Consider the following 20193-nt stretch of genomic DNA (forward strand, 5'->3'; position numbering starts at 1 on the left):
GAACATATATATCAATAAATACACAAATTTTTAACATAATTTAATAAATTTATTAAATTAAAATTAGATTTATATAAAAACTAAAGGCAAGTACTAAGCCACTATGTGGCACTTGTTAGCTTTTACATTGAATACAATGTGAGTGATTGAAACTAAATATTTTGGAGTTTACTTATCAACCTAGAGTTTCCATAAACAAATTATTGCCCACATTAACTATAAATAGTGTCATAATTAATTTGTTTCTCACATAATACAAATGGCTAAGGGAAACACTTTTACATTGCAAATAAAGTGAACTATTAAAACTAAACATGTTGGAGTTTACTCATCAACCTAGATATTCCTTAAATAAATTATTGCCCACTTTAATTATAAATAGTGTCGTCATTAGTTGTTTTCTCACAAAATACAAATGGCTAAGGGGTACACTTTTACATTGCAAATAAGGTGAGCAATTAAAACTAAACATTTTGGCATTTACTCATCAACCTAGAGATTCCTTAAATAAATTATTGTCCACTTTAACTATAGATAGTGTCATCATTAATTTTTTATATCATAGAATACAAATGGTGAAGGGATACACATACATGCTCTTGTTGTTAGTGATGGCGTCATGTGCTTTTGCTTCTGGTAAAATATGTTCTTCTTTCTTCTTCAATTTAATTAACATTTATCTTCTAAATAAATTCTGAATTGCCTTAGTTAATTTGAGGTTTTGTTGGTAATAAAAATAATTTAATTTTTCTAATAGTAGATGGAAAGATGTTTTCAAGAATGAGATAGCTATATTATATATAATTGTATATTGTAGACTCTTGAATCCATCGACTAATCATGTTTCATATAAAAAATACAAACACCAAAATAGGAATATATGTCCAAAAGGCCAACTCGAAATCGATGCCATTATGAGAAGCTTTGCAAGCACCATCACAACAATTAATTTGTCATTATTAGCTGAACATTGCATATAACATGAGCGATTAAAACTAAACATTTTGGAGTTTAGTCATCAACCTAGAGATTCTATTAGTTACACATTATTGCCCAGTTTAACTATAAATAGTCTCATCATTAGTTTTTTTTTTTCACACAATACAAATGGTGAAGGAATTAGAACTAAACATGTTGGAGTTTACTCATCAATCTAGATATTCCTTAAATAAATTATTGCCCATTTTAACTATAAATAGTGTCGTCATTAGTTGTTTTCTCACAAAATACAAATGGCTAAGGGGTACACTTTTACATTGCAAATAACGTGAGCAATTAAAACTAAACAATTTAGAATTTACTCATCAAACTAGAAATTCCTTAAATAAATTATTGTGCAGTTTAACTATAGATAGTGTCATCATTAAATTTTTCATCACAGAATACAAATGGCGAAGGGATACAGATGCGTGCTCGTGTTGTTAGTCATGGCGTCATGTGCTTTTGCTTCTGGTAAAATGCGTTCTTCTTTCTTCTTCAATTTAATTAACATTTATCTTCTAAATAAATTCTGAATTGCCATTATTAATTTGAGGTTTTGTTGGTAATAAAAAGAATCCATGGATTATGACAAGCCTGGGTACTGTGGATTTTGGAGCGGTTCATATGAAGGGCAATGCGATCTTATTATTAAGCGGTGTGACTATGTCTGCAAAACTCTTGATCATGCTGAATATGGAGAGTGCAAGTGGACTCGTAAGGGATCTGCTTGTATTTGTTATAATCCCTGTTAGAATAACACTGCCCTCAATGGACTTTTATCTTATCTGTGACAGGAGAATAATAAAAACGAGTACGCTTCTTGTTACAATATGAATAGATAAATAACTGATCTGTGGACATCAATTTCAATTAGATTTTAATTAATCTTTCGCAGTGTAACTTCAAAGTCAAATATTTAGAGATTAGCTTTATGCTACTCTTTCATAAACATCTTCATAATTTGACTTATGTTCATGTATAAAAAGAAATAAACATCCGTCTATTTTTAGCGAGAATTATTAGTCCCGCCGAGAATATCTTTTGCATTAGTTTGTCTTGGAAATTGTGTGGAGAAATATCAACATGAAAATTATTATGAAAGTTGTCCTGTTACAGAATCCAAAAGACAGTAACCTTTGTAGATAAAATAAACGCAATCTATGGTAATTTTTTGATAGCTATAATGCTTAGATCGCAATTAGTCTCAACAGTTTTGAAGTTGGGTTCGTACTGGATTTCGAGTGTTCTATGGTTTCATTCCTCATTGCGGTTCCCCTTCAATTTCTACATATTTTTTTGCATGTTTGAAAAGATGTAAAAAATTGGAAGCTCGTGGACTATTTTAAAAAAGGAATCAAATAAATGTGGTGATGGTTATAAGATATGCACAAGCTTTACTTGTTAAACAGAGTTTTAAAAAATGAAGGGAATGCAATTGTAAAGCCAAATTCAAAACAACCTACGCCAAAGTTGAACTTCTGTCAAAGTATAACAAAATGTGTAAGGTTTATTATTTGTAAGGGATGTTAATTTATAATGATGTGATTTTAGTACCTTGTAAATGCTTTTACAAATATATGTATCAGTTGAGAGAGTATTTTGCACACATTTGGATGCAGTTGAATAGTTCAATAGTATTGGCTTATCTACCATTTGTTTGCAAAGGTTAACCTGACTATACAATATAAGGTGGATACCCAACCTAGTCAAGAAAGCCTCTTTGTATTAGCCAATTCAAAGCACTTCAATTTATTTCCTTGTATTCAACTTACTATAATACATTACTATAAGAAATGCTTCATAACAAAAAAATTATTAATATTTTTTATTATCATAAAGCTTTCCCAATTTAGTTGGGTTGATTGTGTATCACTCTAAGCTTTCGAAATACAGCTTTACAAGTTTTCTATGTTTGACCCATTTCAAATTATGAATGTTCAAATCCTATTTCATAAGAGAAAGCAATAATTAAATTTGGAAGCTCTTTAAAATAATACATTCAAATCTAGTATTTTTGTCATAGTTTATCAATTTACCAAGAACCCAAATCGATACAATGCTCCATACTTCTTTCTTGCACAATGCGAGACTGCAGTCCTATAGAGCTCTTGTTAATTATGATAATAAATACTCAGTGATCTTTATAATTAAATTTATATGAACATTTGATTAATCTAATAACACTTTAAAACAAAAAAAATTCAAAAATGGATGGAGCTATTAATATAGTTTTATTATTGTTATTCATCAAGATATTTTCAATACTATGATCTTGAAAGATACCTTTGAGTGTGATGTAAATAATATCATGATATAGAATTTTACTTATTTAAGGAATCACAAGATGAATTCTTAAAATAACATGACCTTGAAGTTTTATCTATCTAAGAATTCATAAGAGTATTCAAATACAAAAGTCAATATGGATCAAGTTCATTCTTATTGATTAAGACCACAGATGTTAGCCTAATCTAAAGTATGACCATTGTTATTGGTTAAGACTGTCGATGTGAAATTAATATGAATTCATGATTAGCTAAAGAGTTCATGAACTACTTTTTCCATAGCTTGAGTTGGCTTATAGAACTCCCAATTCTCCTTTTAAAAATAACAATAGATACAAAATAATCTATCTCAAAATGTTGCTTCCATATTGTATTAAACATAGGGAAAATCAAATCCCCTTTTCATCTATTAATGAGGGATGTCCTAGGCCACTATGAAAAAATAAAGTGATTCCAATTTTGATCCACATATATTATTATTGATTATGATCAAAACAGTCCATGATCTTTATGATAAATTACAAAAATAGCTTAATTAATCTAATCACAACTACTATAATATTATGTCATATTTGTGTGAATAGTTAAAGATTGTTTTTGGTTAATACATTTTAAATACTATGGACTTGAAAGAAAAGTTTGATTGTGACAAATAATATCATGATGTAGAAATCTACTTATTTAAGGAATCATAAAATCAATTCTTTAAATCAACTACTAATTTAGATTTTAAAAATTCCTATGTTTTCAACAATAAATATAATGATAATTAAGTTTTATATATATCTAACAATTCATAAGATTATTTGAACACAAAGCCCGTAGACATCATATTCATTGTTATTATTTAAGGCTACAATCATTAGCCTAATCTAAGTATTCTCATTATTATTGTTGAGATTGTGGATGTGACACCGATTTAAAATGTGATTAGCTAGCATGCATGATTTTAAAATTTTATTAATGGAAAAATACTAATATTAATAGAAATAACATAATAGATTGGAAAACACTTTGCAACTACACATGTAACTCAAGTGGCCTTCCCTTTGCTAGAGGGCTATCCTCTCTAACATCATACATCATCTCCATTTAATTTTCCAAGGCCAACCATTTATGGGATCCAAAAGAAAGAATAATATTGGTTCGAACAAGATGTTTTTTGCATCGGAAGAGGAAGAGGGTAGGGAAAATTCATTCTAAGAGACTCTATAAGGATTCTTTTCAATTTTAGATGCAACATGTTTTTCTCGAAACCCCCCAAAAGCCCAGATCGTCCAACATGGAAAACAATGAGAGATAAGATTCCAAATGTTGCTGCATTTGTTGTCAAGACAAGCTTGTGTATAGTCATAGCTATTGATTTTGATTTTTAAAAGAGTAGACATAGGATTTTGACTATTTTCTTAACCACCCAACATTTATTTAGTCTTCCATCTCACAATTTTTTTAATGATTGCATAGATAACATATACGGTAAGAAACTAGGGTTTTATTATACATACTTTAGAATTATTCAAAAAGGGAATTCCTAGAACTTTTTTGGTTAAATCTATGTTAGATAAGAGAGAAGGGGAGGTGAGGGGGGATGAGGGAGAGGCGAGGGCGGTGAATTAGTTATGTTCAACTATCCTAGGGTACCTTCAAATAATTTCAATACCAAACAAGCTTCATAAATATCATAAGAATTCATTCAATGTACTCATTCAACTTCTCAATCAACTCACTCAAACATTTTATTCCAAACTGTTCATTAAATATTTTGTTAATATCGGCTGTCAGTAGTATAGCTTAGCTATTACTAAACTTTAACTTAGTTGTTACCAAGTTGCAATAAAATGAAAATAACATGTAAAACAACTTGTAACATAACAATATTCACACGTTTGACAGCAAGAATTTTTAATGTGGAAACGCTATAAAGGGAAAAACCATGTGAGACGGGCAACCCAAAATTTTTACTCTTTTGAAGTAAGCTATCCTAGGAGATAACCTTGTTAAAGGTTTATATACACATTGTTAATGTGACCTTGTTAGAGGATTTACAAAAAAAGATCATCTATACCTTTTCACTCCTAGATCCTATCTAAAATGTGGCTTTCTCTAAAGGACTTATAAACACCACTAATCAATGATACCATATATGATTTCACAAAATTTTTAGGTCCACTCTATTAACAAGATTTTTTCTATAATGATTATAAAGTAACTATGCAAATGATCAATTAGGTTTACCACTACCTTTCTTATACAAATCTCCTTACTTCTTAGTATCTTCCTAATCTCTAACCTTTGATCTCTTTACTTGGTTGATTCACTCATTCTTTCTTTCACCTTCCTTCTTCAATCTCCATCATTAGGTCTTAATTGTATGTTTCTTGTTAGAGTAATTAATTTTTTATACTTATTAATTAAATCACTTTGATTTAATTAAATAAGTTGCCTATTACTCTAGTTTTCTTAAGCTATCTCTTAGGTGCATATAATTAATATTTTATATTAATTATATTGTACAACCTAAGTTTTTTAGGCTTTAGGGCTTTCATTCACCTTTAAGGTTGAACTCTTTTAATTCTTTTTTCAAGCATTCATTCAATCAATCTTTCTTCAGTTTCTCTTTAGTAGGTTATTTGCATGCAGGTGATCTTGGCAATTTGTGAAGTTGGTTTTCACAACTTCTACATGGTATCAGAGCCTCCTTGGTACTTCTCTATTGAATGATTTTTGAAGCCATGATTCAAAGACACAAACCCTAGTTTGTTTGTGCTTTTTCTTCAATTGGGAGGAAGAGCAATTTTTTGGAGCACTTTGGGCCCAAATAGATGCTGCCATTAGATCCGAAAGGTCATTTATAGTTAGGATCCATATAAAACTTGCCTGGTTTTGCTTTCGGGCATCTGGAATTTTTTTTAGCCCCCCAAGGAGGCCATACGGACAAGATTTTGCATTTATTGCAAAAAATTTTTAAGAAAAAAATCAAATTTTAGGTGCTCTTCCAGCACGCTACCCGACAGCCACCACTGCACCATCGCGGCCTTGCCTGCACATAGCCCACAAGCGGCCGCAGCAGAATCGAGGCCCAGTTGCCACCTACCCACCATCTCTTTAGCGACGACACCGGTGGTGCTTCTAGTTCCCACCACTCCACTAGAGTTCTGCTCTGCTCCACTGGTGATTTCTGCCTCTGTGCCGCCACCTACAACACCCACCAAAATAGCAGCTTGTGTGGCATTTTGGCAGAGTCAACATCATACAGTGGGTAACACATGGTACGAGTGCCACATTGGCATCTGCCACCTGGACCCTACCACATCACCAACACATGTCAGCCTCCTGCCACGTGTATGCCACATGGTAGGCCACGTGGCCTTTTTTTGCTGTGATGGCCCCTAGGCCATCAAATTTAAGGTAGTGTTTTGTTGATGTCATCATGACATCATCCTTCCAGCACTCTAGGTCCTTTTTTGACCTACTCGCAGTTTTTTGGCCATATCTTGACCATACAAAGATCATTTTTCTATTCGAAAGAAGCATCAAAAAGCTGGTTTCGACACAGAGATAGTGGTGTAGGATTTTTTTGGTTTTGATGTAGTTTAGTTTCTTATTTTTGCAGTTGAAGTTTGAATTATTTTTTTTACTCTGGCAAGCATTTCTTATGCGTCCCATCTCTATTTTTTGAAAATGTGATATTTTTGGAAAGCTGGTTCTATCTACATTTTAGAAATGATGTAATTTCCTCTAGATTCTGCCCCATGCTCTTTCTATCATATTTTTGGCATTTTTTCTCTATGATAGATATCTTGGGTATTTCAAGTTTGAGGATTGTTTTCTTAGCATGGGATCTCTTCTTTTGGGTTGTACTATCTTTTGTATCAGCTTTTTTCCTGTTTTGATCATTGTTGATATCATTTGTAAGCATCTTTATGCAAACACACTGAGATAAAGTGACACTCTTGCGTTTCAGGATCCTTTTCATCATTGTGGTTTGTTGTACTCGCACTATTTTATAAAGTGCCATGGGGGGGATAGTTGTTTTCTAATTTTGTGCCCTCTTCCTCTTTTACCTCATTTGGTGTCAGTGACACATGCCTTTATAAGTGTCTGTACCTCACTCTCAATGTGGTTGGTTCCTGTATTGTAGGAGATTTTTGGCCCATCTTTTCAGTTGCCTATTACCTCACCCCATCTCCATTAAAGGGGGGTTATATTGTTGGTTCTAGTGCTTCCTTGGTTTGATGGTTCATTGGAGTGAGCTATGTATTCAGTATTTTGATCTTATATACTAGGTGATTGCAGTGGCTAGCTACCTATGCATTTCAGTGAGATGGATCACCTACTATATAGACACTCTCAATTCATGCCTTCTATTTCCATGGAGGATCTTCAGATCAACAATTTCTTTCTGAAAGAGTTTGTAGCTTCTTCTACTTCAGTGGTTTTCTTCATGATCTTCTCTTTGTTCCTATCTTCTAGAACATTCTTTGCTATCTCTTTTTGGAGAGGGATTTTTCCCACTAAGTTTTTCTCATTTCTCTTCGATTTACAAAGATTTTCTTGTTTTGGGTACCTGATTAGGCCTTGTTGTTGAGACCTATTTTTTCCCGCTTTCTTAGTTGTGCTAGATTAGCTTACCTTTCGAGCTTCGCTTAAGGGGGGGTGTTAGAGTAATTAATTATTTATACTTATTAATTAAATCACTTTGATTTAATTAAATAAGTTTCCTATTACTCTAGTTTTCTTAAGCTATCTCTTAGGTGCATATAATTAATATTTTATATTAATTATATTGTGCAACCTAGCCTTTTTAGGCTTTAGGGCTTTCATTCACCTTTAAGGTTGAACTCTTGTAATTCTTTTTAGCATTCATTCAATCAATCTTGGAATACAGTTTTTCTCTCATTTGTTTAGTTTTTCCAAGCTCTGCTTTTTCCTTCTTTTTTTGGTTTCTCTTCAACAGTTCATTTGCATGTAGGTGATCTTGGCAATCTATGAAGTTGTTTTTCACAACTTCTACATTTCTAGTTGTCAATCTTGTAACAGAATTTGAGTTGTGCCTTTGATCTTCTCAACCATTATTTATTTTCATCAAAATTCAGCTTTAGATTCCATTTTTACAAACCCATTCTTCTTATTGTCACTTGGTGAATATAAAATTTCACTTAGGTAATATAACACTCGGTCAATACTAAACTTACTTAGTTAACACTTACTTTCCAATTTTCTTTTGCCAACTATTTGGTGAACACTGTACTAACTAGGTGAATACTCCCTTCATTATTTAACATTGTGACTTCATGTATCTTTTGTAGCACATTACATTCCAATATTAATGATTATAAAACAATCAAACCAACATTAAATTATCACTTTCCAGCTCATTCAAATGCCCATTTGTTAGTTTGTGGTGACTGATCTGAGAAGTATTGTACATACTTCATAATTCTTTGTGGAGACTGACCAAGCAAGTACTATAATAATTAATTGTAACCCTAAAGTGGAAAAAATACTTGTATAAAAGAGCTTAGGGTTATGGGTTTTTATTATATGTGTGATGCAAAAATTGCTTCTTGCAGCTACATTGAGCTATAAGGGATTATGATTATAATCAGGTTGTAATCACTAGATCATAATAAAATTGGAATTGTTGTTTGGTGGACATAGCCTAAGGATTGGGTGAACCATGTTAAATCTTGGTATCTTGTGTTCTCTTCTATGTGATTCAATATTTTTTGATATCGTTTATATTTACATGTAATTGCTATTTCTATCTATGGTTTATGTGTACACTAATATAATATGCTAGAAATACTAATTCAATGAAAGAATTTACACATTAAACTAACATAACATATATGAGCGACAAAGAGAAGACAAACTCAAATGAGAATGTGAGCCATGGATAGGCTCTCTCAATGAGATTGTTCTCTTATTTTTTGAGATGCGTCTATTTATGGATTGGGGATGTATGCTCAAATTCTCAAAATGGCTTCAATGGAGATGGGTAATAGCAAATTGGTAGCTTTGTGAGCTCTCAATTTGGCATTATAAGGGTATGGGTATGGATTTTGGCTCTCAAAAGGGCATGATAACTTTACTCAAATGGTTGTGATCAAATGGCTTCAGATGGGATTCAATTTATAGGCTAAGGGCTTGAGGGATGGCGGGCTAAGATGCAAGGAGAGATGAAGGCTTAAGGAGGTCTAGGATGCAATCAAAGGAGAGCACATGGATTGTGCTTGTTTAGCACCAATGGGAACGTGACACTTGTCACAAGGAGGATGAGTGTGAGAGGGTAGGGTAAGGGGTTGGTTAAAGGCATTATGAGTGGGGTTGAGTATGTAAGAGAGATGTAAGAGGAATGAGTGTGGAAGAGGGAAGAGTGTGGAAGATGGATGTAAGAGTCATGAGTGGGCTTGTAAGAGTCTTTTATGGTTTGTAAGAGCATTCATGACTTGGTGGTTGGGATTTTTGAGGGGAGACTTTGGTTTGGTTTAGGAAAGTCTTAAACTTGTTTAGGGAATGTGACAACATTAGGGGGTGGATTAGGCTTGGGTTTAGGATTAGATTAAGGATGTTAGAGATGTGCAAGTGGATGGCATTAATGAGGGTGGGTGATTTAGTGGCTAAGCTTGGTTAGTATGAGTGGATAGGGTGGATTAGGCTAAATGGAGGATTAGGAATAAGTTAGGGGCTTTTAGATTTGAGAATTTTATTTATCAAATAGATTTATTTAATAAATGGGGATTTTTGGAATTAGATAGGAGAAAAGGATTTAATTGATAAATAATAGGTTATTTGATTTATCAATTAGGACTATAGATGATTAATTAAATTAATCAACTAGGGGATGGCAAAGGATTAATTAAATAGGAATTTAATTAATGATGCCTTTAGAGATAACTAAATAGGATTACCAAAGTGGTTTGATCAAATTTAGGTATTTATAGTTCAAACCTAACAAATGGTATCAGAGCAAGGTTTTTTTTTTTTTTTTTTTGAATTATCCTCTACAAGAGATTGTCATGATTAACTGTGAGGGATGGAAAAATGAGGGTAAGCTGAAGGTTGTCAAGTTTATTCGGTAGAACATTTAGATATAAAAAATACAAATAGAGGACTATCTTTATTAGAAAGATTTATGGAAGTCGTTAGAAGGAAAAATTGAGAACTAGGGAACTATAAGAGATATCAGATTTCCACAATCTATTGAAATTATTAGTGTGATTTCTAGATTAGATTAAGTTCAAATGACTAGGGAACTATGACAAATGAGGACTGGGATATTTTAGAGAGAAAGATACTTGGACACATTCAATTATGTCTAGCACAATCGGTGACATTTAATATTACAAAAGTGAAATGACTAAAGAGTTTTTGAATAGATAAATAGGTTTTACAGGGATCTTGAAACCCAAGTTAAAACAATACAAAAGGCTGAAAATAAGAAATTAAAGCCCAGCCAAAGGACAATGGCCAAACAAAAGGCCACTACTTCAGATCACCAAACAAAAGGTGACCATTGTGGCTTCTCAATAGCCACCAACACAGGTTTTGATTGGGCTCCTGAAACCCAAAGAAGAAAAGGGAAAAAAGTTCCCAACCATGATACACTAAAAAGAACAATAGGCCAAAATCTAGGGGACAAAACAAGGAACAATAGGCCAACACAAGCTAGTCAGGATTTGTCTTTAGATCCCTTCTTTTGAGAACGTAATGCCATAAAAAAAGAGGTAGTGGAGGGCTTGATCTTTTTTTCTTTTACTGTGGTCCATCCATCCTCCACCAAACTAGTAGCCTTCTACCACCATAAATCGGCAACACTAGAGTCAGTCTTAGAAATCCCCGAGACTAGGGAAGAGACCACAACAGGAACATTAGCAACCTGAGAAAAAGCCATAGGAAGGTATGTCCTTGATAAATTAGAAGTGGAGGGCATGACCATATATTCTTTTACTGAGGTCCTTCTAGCCCCCAACAAACCAATAGCCTTCTGGCTCTGACAAAACACAAAGCCACAACTAGACGTAGAAACCCTTAAAGCCAAGGAAAAAAATTGCAGCAAAGGAAGTTATAGTAGACACAAGAGAAGGAACATCAACTTGAGAAGGGGCCAAAGAGGTTGCTACCCCCAAATCACTAGAAGACAGACTAGCTACATCCAAAGGAGCCAAAGGAGCATCAACTTGAGAAGTAGCTAAAGGAGGAACCTCCATCAAATCACCAGAACACAGGATAGCAGAAACCAAAGATCGATCTGCTACAACTAGAGGAGTCAAAGGATGATCATTTTTCAAAAAACTAAGAATAGTAGATAAATCCTTCACTAATTTATCTTGAAGAGAGTCATCATCCCATGTAGAGAGGACCTTGTGGACTGTGTAGTGATCTTCAAAGACCCCCGTCCACCAAAAAGGTGGCATTTTTTAATCTACATTTACTAGCGGAGCAACCTGTAGCCAGGTGACCAGCCTTGCAGCACTTCCTACAATGGAAGGGGATGCCCTTATAGTTAAGAAGAATGTTCCAAGACTCTAAAGAACAAGCCACCGAAATATTTTTTGGGGGACCCTTAGAAACATCAATCTGAACTAGAATGCGAGCTTATGTCATTCGAAACACATTGATAGAATCCTTATCTATCAAGAAAAATCCACCAAGGAATCTCCCCACCTCCTCCAAAATAGAATCTACCCAAAGGTGAAGGGGAAGATTCAACAGCCTAACCTAGAAAGGGAACTTGTTAAAAGATTCTATCAATGGGTTGAAATCGTTATGCCAAGGTTTTGCCATCAAGGGAAACTTTGCATGCCAATAGAAAACATGGTGAAGGATGGCATCTGTATCAGTAGTAAATTCAAATTTAACAATGAAAAACCCCCTTGGCATAGGGTAAATATGGGTTGTCTTTGAAATGATGGGGTCCCAAAAATGGGAAATCCATCCATGCAGTTCCAACAAAGAAGGCCAAAAACCCTTAAAATAAAAGATACCAGCATTGGTTGAGAAATCAGCCATATAGATAGAGATCTCATCAAAAATATCAAATTTTAAATCAATCTTTAATGGGTTACTTACCATAATCGGCACCCTCGAATGCATAGAATCATGAATCCTTGACTTTTCAAAAAGACCACTAATACTAGCCTCAAAGGCAGCCACATCAACATAGGAGAAGGCTGAACCACCCACATAGGGTGAACAAAACCTAGAAGCTAAAGGGACCACCATAAAGCTAAATATAGGAAAAAACCTGAACCAAAGCTAGACATAGGATTTAGAGTAGGACCCATGTAAGAGTTGAAGCCAAAGCTAGGCATAGAAGCTAGACTCGAAGTCAAATCCAGGCACAAAGGTTGGATCAAAGCTACGGGCTGAAGCCAAAGTCAAAGCCAGGTGCAGGAAGCTAGGCAGGAAAAAATTCAAAAAATTACAAAGCTAATCAACGACTCCTTAGCTATGAGTCCATGAAGGTCCAGGCGTACAGGCCAGATTGGTGCTAGGGGCCAAAGCTAAAGCCAGGCACAAATGCCAGATCAAAGCCAGGGGTCGAAGCCAAAGACAAAGCTAGGCATAGGGAGCTAGGCAGGAAAAAAATTCAATAAATTCTAGAGCCCTATGTAGGTTGAGGTTGTTGAATTTTAAGATGACTAAAGAGTTGATGGAGACCCTAGCGAAATTATATGAAAAGTACTTTGCTTCAAATATGGTATTTCTCATGAAGCATTTATTTAATAACAATGGTAAAAGGTGGATCTATTGCGAATCATTTAAATGACTTTAATAATGTTACTATTTAGTTATCTTCTGTGGGTATTAATTTTGATGAAGAAATTAAGGTTGTCTTAATTTTGTGTTCTTTTATTGAAAGCTAGAATGACTTGGTAATGGCTATGACCAATTCTTTTTTTGGATTTAATACACTGAAATATGATGACATGATCAGTGTTATTTTGAGTGAGGAAACTTGTAGGAAAACCTTAGGTGGATGTACATCAGGAAGTGCTTTGAATGAACAAAGTAGAGGTAGAATGACTAAGAGAGGAAATAATTTTTGAAATCATAGGAAATCAAGAGGAAAGTGAAAGGGAAAGAGGTCTCAATCTAGAGGACCAAGAGATTGCTAGTATTATGGGAAACTAGGGCACAAGAAGAAAGATTATTGGTCTCAAAAGAAAAATGAAGGAGATCAACTAGAAGGGAACAAGGAGGAAAATATGGTAAGTTGCGAATTTGAAGGGGATGTTTTTCTTTTGTCTTTATAAAGTGTTGATGATTCATGAGTTTTAGATTTTGGTGCTTCATTTTATGCTACACCTCATAGAGGTTATTTTAATTATTATGACCAAGGGGATTTTGGGATTGTTTATTTAGGGGATAATAAACCCTCTCAGATTGTTGGAAAGAGAAAAGTTAAGATTAAGTTGTAGAATAGGAATCACTGGCTATTACATGAGGTAAGAGATGTTCCAAGGCTGAGGAGGAATTTAATCTTAATAGGGAAACTTGGTGATGAGGGTTGTGTAGTTACTTTTATGATAAAAATTGGAAGGTCTCAAATGGTTCCCTTTTATTAGAAAAATGTGTGAAAGTAGGCACCTTCTATCTTTGTATAGGTCATATTGTTCCTTCTACTTTGATTATCTCAGAAAAATGAATATTTAGGAACAGTTGTTGTAGTTGAGTAGGGAGTACATTTAGCTACTGTAGATTCTCATATAGCACTATGGCATAACAGACTTGGGCACATGAGTGAGAAAGGTATGAAAGTACTTCTTTCAAAGCAATTTTTACCAGGTCTGAAATGTGTTAATATGGATTTCTATTGAAAGTTGTGTGTATGAAAAACAAAAAAGAGTGAGTTTTGTGAATAGTGGGAAAGGGAAAAAAAGAGACAAATTAGAGCTTGTGCATACAGATGTATGTGGACAAGCTCAGGTATCTTCCCTTGGTGGATCTCATTATTATGTTACATTTATTGATGATTCAAGTATAAAATTATGGGTGTATTATATAATTAAACAATAATTATTATTTATTATATAATTATTCTATATATAGTTATTACTTATTATATATTATTATGTAATTATCTTATATTATATATTACTAACCTATGTTAATAAACTATATGATGATGTATGCTCCTAGAGGTCCCCCTAAGGACATACATGTGTTCCAATGAGTCCAAATGGGTCATGGGATACCCTAATTATATATCATCTATACTATTATTATATATTATATATTATATATATTAGTAAGCTAAATTAATAAAATATATGATGATATATGTTCCTATAGGTCTCACTAGGGACATACATGTGTTCCAATGAGTCCAAATGGGTCATGTGAAAACCTATGACCCATTTTAACCCATTATACGACAACATATCTTCCTAAGGGTCAAATGATGACTAGGGACATATATTGTGTGTTTTGATGGGTAGAAAGGGGTTATGGAGTATCCTATGACCCATTTTGACCTAATACCTGATAACATATGTTCTTAGGGGTCCTACAACCCTTATAGACATATATGTTGTGTTCCAATGGGTCGAAAGGGTTCATAGAGTATCTTATGACCCTTTCAAGCCATTACATGACAACATACCCCTAAGAACATATGTTATCATGTAATGGGCCAAAAGGGGTCATAGGGTATCTAATGACACCTTTTGACCCATTTCAACACAACATTTACAACCCTACGGTATTAAGACACCTAGGAACATATGCTATCATGTAATGGCTAAAAATTTGTCCCAATAGAGCTCAACACACATGATGATAAGGGTCCTAGGACCCATAGCAACATATATTCTCATGTAATGTGTCAAAAGGTGTCATATAATACCCTATAAGCCCTTTCTACCCATTAGAATATAAGAGGTATGTCCCTAGGGGTCATAAGATACCCTATTACCACTTTCTATTCATCGGAACACAACATATATGTCCCTAGGGCACCTAGGATCCCTAGAAACATAAGTTATAATGTATTAGATTGAAATGGGTCATAGGTTATCCTATGACCCCTTTCAACCCATTTCAACACAACATTCTTGTCTCTACAGATTGTAGGACACACAAGAACATATTTTGTCATGTAAAGGGTCGAAATGGGTCATAGGATATCATTTAACCCAATTCAAACTATTGGAACACAACATTTATGTCCTTAGGGGTCCTATAAACCCTTTGAACATATTTCATCATGTAATAGGTTTAAATGTGTCATGGCATGCCCTATGACCCCTTGTTACCCATTATAACACATCATGTATGTTCGTAGGGGTCCTAGTCCCCTATGAACATACATCATGTGTTTGATTAGGCCGAACTTTATGACCCCTTTTGACCCACTAAATGATAACATATGATGGTAGGGGTCCTATAACCCCTAAGAAAATATATCATGTTTTGAAATGAGTTGAAAGGGGTCATAGGGTACCCCATGACTCCTTTTAATACATTATATGACCATATTTCTTCTTAGGAGTCCTAGAGCCACTAGGGAAATGAATCATGTGATTAAATAGGTTAAAAGGTGTCATAGAGTAACTTATGACCTATTTTAACTTGTTAAGTGACAACATATGTCTCTATAGGTCGTAGGACCCTAGGGACATATTATAATCATTTTTATGGGTCCAAATAGGTCATAAGATAACCTATAACCCCTTTTGACACATTTCATTACAACATATGTCTCTAGGGGTCTTAGGACCCCTAGGGACATATTATAATCATTTATATGGGCCAAAAAGGGTCATAGGTTATTTGACACATTTCATGACAACATATGTCGCTAGGGGTCACAAGACCCATAGAGAAATATTACAATCATTTATATCGATTGAAAGGGGTCATAGGCCCTTTCGACATATTTCATTACAACATATGTCTCTAGTAGTAATAGGACCCCTAGGGACATATTATAATAATTTATATAGTTTAAAAGGGGTCATAGTATAACCTATGACCCCTATCGACACATTTCATTACAACATGTCTCTAAGAGTCTTAGAACCCCTAGGTACATATTATAATCATTTATATGGATCGAAAGGAGTCATCCTAATAACCTTATGACCCCTTTCAAAATGCTTCATCACAAAATATGTCCCTAGGGGTCCTAGTACTCCTAGGAACATATTATAATCATTTATATGGGTCAAAATGGGTCATGGGATAACCTATGGCCCCTTTCGACACATTTTATTACAACATATGTTTTTAAGGATCCCACAAACCTTAGGGACATATTATAATCATTTATACGGGTTGAAAGGGGTCATAGGGAAACCTATGACCCCTTTCAAAATATTTCATGACAACATATGTCCCTAAAGGCCCCAAGACCCCTACGAACATATTATAATCATTCATATGGGTGAAAAGGGTTTAGTGGATAACCTTTTAACTCTTTCAACACATTTAATGGAAACATATGTCTTTAGGGGTCCTAAGACCCTAGCAACATATTATAATAAATTATATGGGTTGAAAGGGGCCATAAGATGACCTATGGCCCCTTTTGATACATTTCATTGCAACATATATCTCTAGGTGCCCTAAGACCCTTAGGAAAATATTATAATTGTTTATATGGGGCAAAAGAGGTCATAAGATAACCTATGACCCCTTTCAACATAGTTCATGACAATATATGTCTCTAGGGGTCCCAAGACCCCTAAGGACATATTAGAATTGATTATATGGGTCAAAAGGGGCCATAGGATAACCTATGAACCCTTTCGACATATTTCATTATAAGATATGTCTCTAAGTATCCCAAGACCCCTAAGGACATATTATAATCATTCATATGGGTCAAAAGGGTTCATAGGACAACCTATGACACCTTTTGACACATTTCATGAAAACATATGTTTCACGGAGTCCTAGGACCCCTAGGGAAATATTATAATCATTTATATGGGTTGAAAGGTGTCATCAAAAAAGCTATGAACCCTTTTGAAATGTTTCATTACAACATACGTCTCTAGGGGTCCCAAGACCCCAAGGAACATATTATAATGATTTATATGGGTCAAAAGGGGTCATAGAAAAACATTCAACACATTTCATGACAACATATGTCGCTACGGGTTCCAAGACCCCCAGTGACATATTATAATCATTTATATGGGTCGAAAAGGGTCAATGAACAACCTATGACCCCATTTGACACATTTCATTGCAACATATGTCTCTAGGGATCCTATGACCCCTAGAGACATGCTATAATAATTTATATGGGTCAAAATTTCTATGACCCCTTTCAAAAAATTTCATAACAACATATGTCTCTAAGGTTCCCAACACCCTAAGAACATATTATAATCATTTATATGGGCCGAAAGGGGCCATAGGATGACCTATGACCCTTTTTTATACATTTCATTACAGCATATGTCTCTAGGGGTCCTATGATCCCTAGGGACATATTATAATCATTTATATGGGTCGAAAAGAATCATAGGATAACTTTATGAGCCCTTTCGACATGTTTCATAACAACATATGTCCCTAAGGGTCCTAGGCCTCCTAGAAACATATTATAATCATTTATATGGGTTGACATGGTTGATATGATAACTTATGACCACTTTCAACACATTTCATGACAACATATGTCTCTAGGTATCCCAAGACCCATATGAGCATATTAGAATTGTTTATATGGGTTGAAATGGGTCATAGGATAACCTATGAGCCCTTTCAACACATTTCATTAGAACATATGTCTCTAGGGGTCCTAAGACCCCCAGGAACAATATAATTGTTTATATGGGTTGAAAGTGGTCATAGGATAACCTATGACCCCTTTTTGACACATTTCATTACAACATATGTCTCTAGGTGTAATAAGACCCCTTAGGACATATTATATTCATTTAAATGGGTCTTAATGGGTCATAGGATGTCTTATGACCCCTTCCGACACATTTTATTACATCATATGTCTCTAGGGTTGCTAGTAACCCTAGGGACATATTATAATTGTTTATATGGGTCAAATGGGTTCATAAGACTTAAAAAATAGATCTTTCATAGAACTTTTTGTCCATAATTATCCTTCTTCAATCTCCATCATTAGGTCTTAATTGTATGTTTCTATTTGTCGATCTTGTAACAGACTTTGAGTTATGGCTTTGATCTTCTCAACCATTATTTATTTTCATCAAAATTCAGCTTTGGATTCCATCTTTACAACCCTGTTCTTCTTATTGTTACTTGGGTAATATAAAATTTCACTTGGGTAGTATAACAGTCGGTCAATACTAAACTTACTCAGTTAACACTTACTTTCCAATTTTATTTTGCCAATTATCTGGTGGATAATCCCTTCATTATTCAACCTTTTGACTTGGTGTGTGTTGTGGAGCACATTAAATTCTAATATTCATGATTGTAAAATAATCAATTGAACATTACATTATCATTGTCCAACTCATTCAAGTTCCCATTTGTTAGTTTGTGGTGACTGATCTGAGAAGTACTATACATACTTCATAATTCTTTGTAGTGACTAACTAGTGAAGTATTGTAATAATTAATTATAACCCTAAAGTTACAAAAATATTTGTATAAAAGAGCTTAGGGTTAGGGGTTTTCATTATATGTGTGATGCAAAAATTGCTTCTTGTAGCTGCATTTAGCTATAAGGGATTACAAATTGTAATCATTGGATTATAATAATATTTGAATTGTTGTTTGGTGGAGATAGCCCAAAGATTGGGTGAACCATGCTAAACCTCGATATCTTGTGTTCTCTTCTATTTGATTCAATATTTTTTGATATTGTTAATTTTTACATGTAATTGCTATACCTGTCTATGGTTTAAATCTAACAAATGGTATCAGAGCAAGGTTGTTGTTTTTTTTTTCAATTATCCTCTACAAGAAAGTCTCACAGTTGACTGAGAGTGATGAAAAATGAGGGTAAGCTAAGGTTTGTCAAGTTTAATGGGCAGAACTTTCAGTTATAGAAAATGAAAATAGAAAAGTATTTTTATTAGAAAGATTTATGGAAGTTGTTGAAAGGAAAAACTAAGAAATAGGGAACTATGACAAATGAGGACTGGGATATTTTAGAGATAAAGACACTTGGAAGCATTTAGTTATGTTTGGCACCATCGGTGATATCTAATATTACAAAAGTGAAGATGACAGAAGAGTTGATGGGAACCCTAGCAAAATTATATGAAAAGCTCTCTGCTTCAAATATGGTATTTCTCACAAGGCATTTATTTAATAAAAATGGAAGAAGGTGGATCTATTGCAAATCATTTAAATGAGTTTAATACTATTACTAGTTAGTTATCTTACGAGGGTATTAATTTTGATGAAAAAATTAAGGCTATCTTGATTTTGTGTTCTTTGCCTGAAAGCTAGAATGACTTGATAATGGTTATGAGTAATTCTATTTTTGGATCTAATACCCTAAAATATGATGATGTGATCAGTGTTATTTTGACTGAGGAAACTTGTAGAAAAACCTTAGGTGGATCTACATTAGGAAGTTCTTTGAATGAGAAAAGTAGAGGTAGAATGACTAAGAGAGGAAATAATTCTAGAAATTCTAGGAAATCAAGAGGAAAGTCAAAGGGAAAGAGGTCTAAATCTGGAGGACTAAGAGATAGCTAGTATAATGGGAAACTAGGGCATAAGAAGAAATATTCATGGACTCAAAAGAACAATGAAGGAGATCAACTAGAAGAGAACAAGGAGGCAAATATGGTAAGTTACAAATCTGAAGGGATGGTTTTCTTTTGTCTTTATAAAGTGTTGATGATTCATGGGTTTTAGATTTTGTTGCTTCATATCATGCTACACCTCATAGAGGTTATTTTAATTATTATGTCTAAGGGGATTTTGGGATTGTTTATTTGGGGGATAATAAACCCTATCAGATTTTTGG

The sequence above is a fragment of the Cupressus sempervirens genome, chromosome 4, assembly GCF_028749045.1.
Source record: "Cupressus sempervirens isolate cs-2001-9-10 chromosome 4, ASM2874904v1, whole genome shotgun sequence".
Taxonomy (NCBI): Eukaryota; Viridiplantae; Streptophyta; class Pinopsida; order Cupressales; family Cupressaceae; genus Cupressus; species Cupressus sempervirens.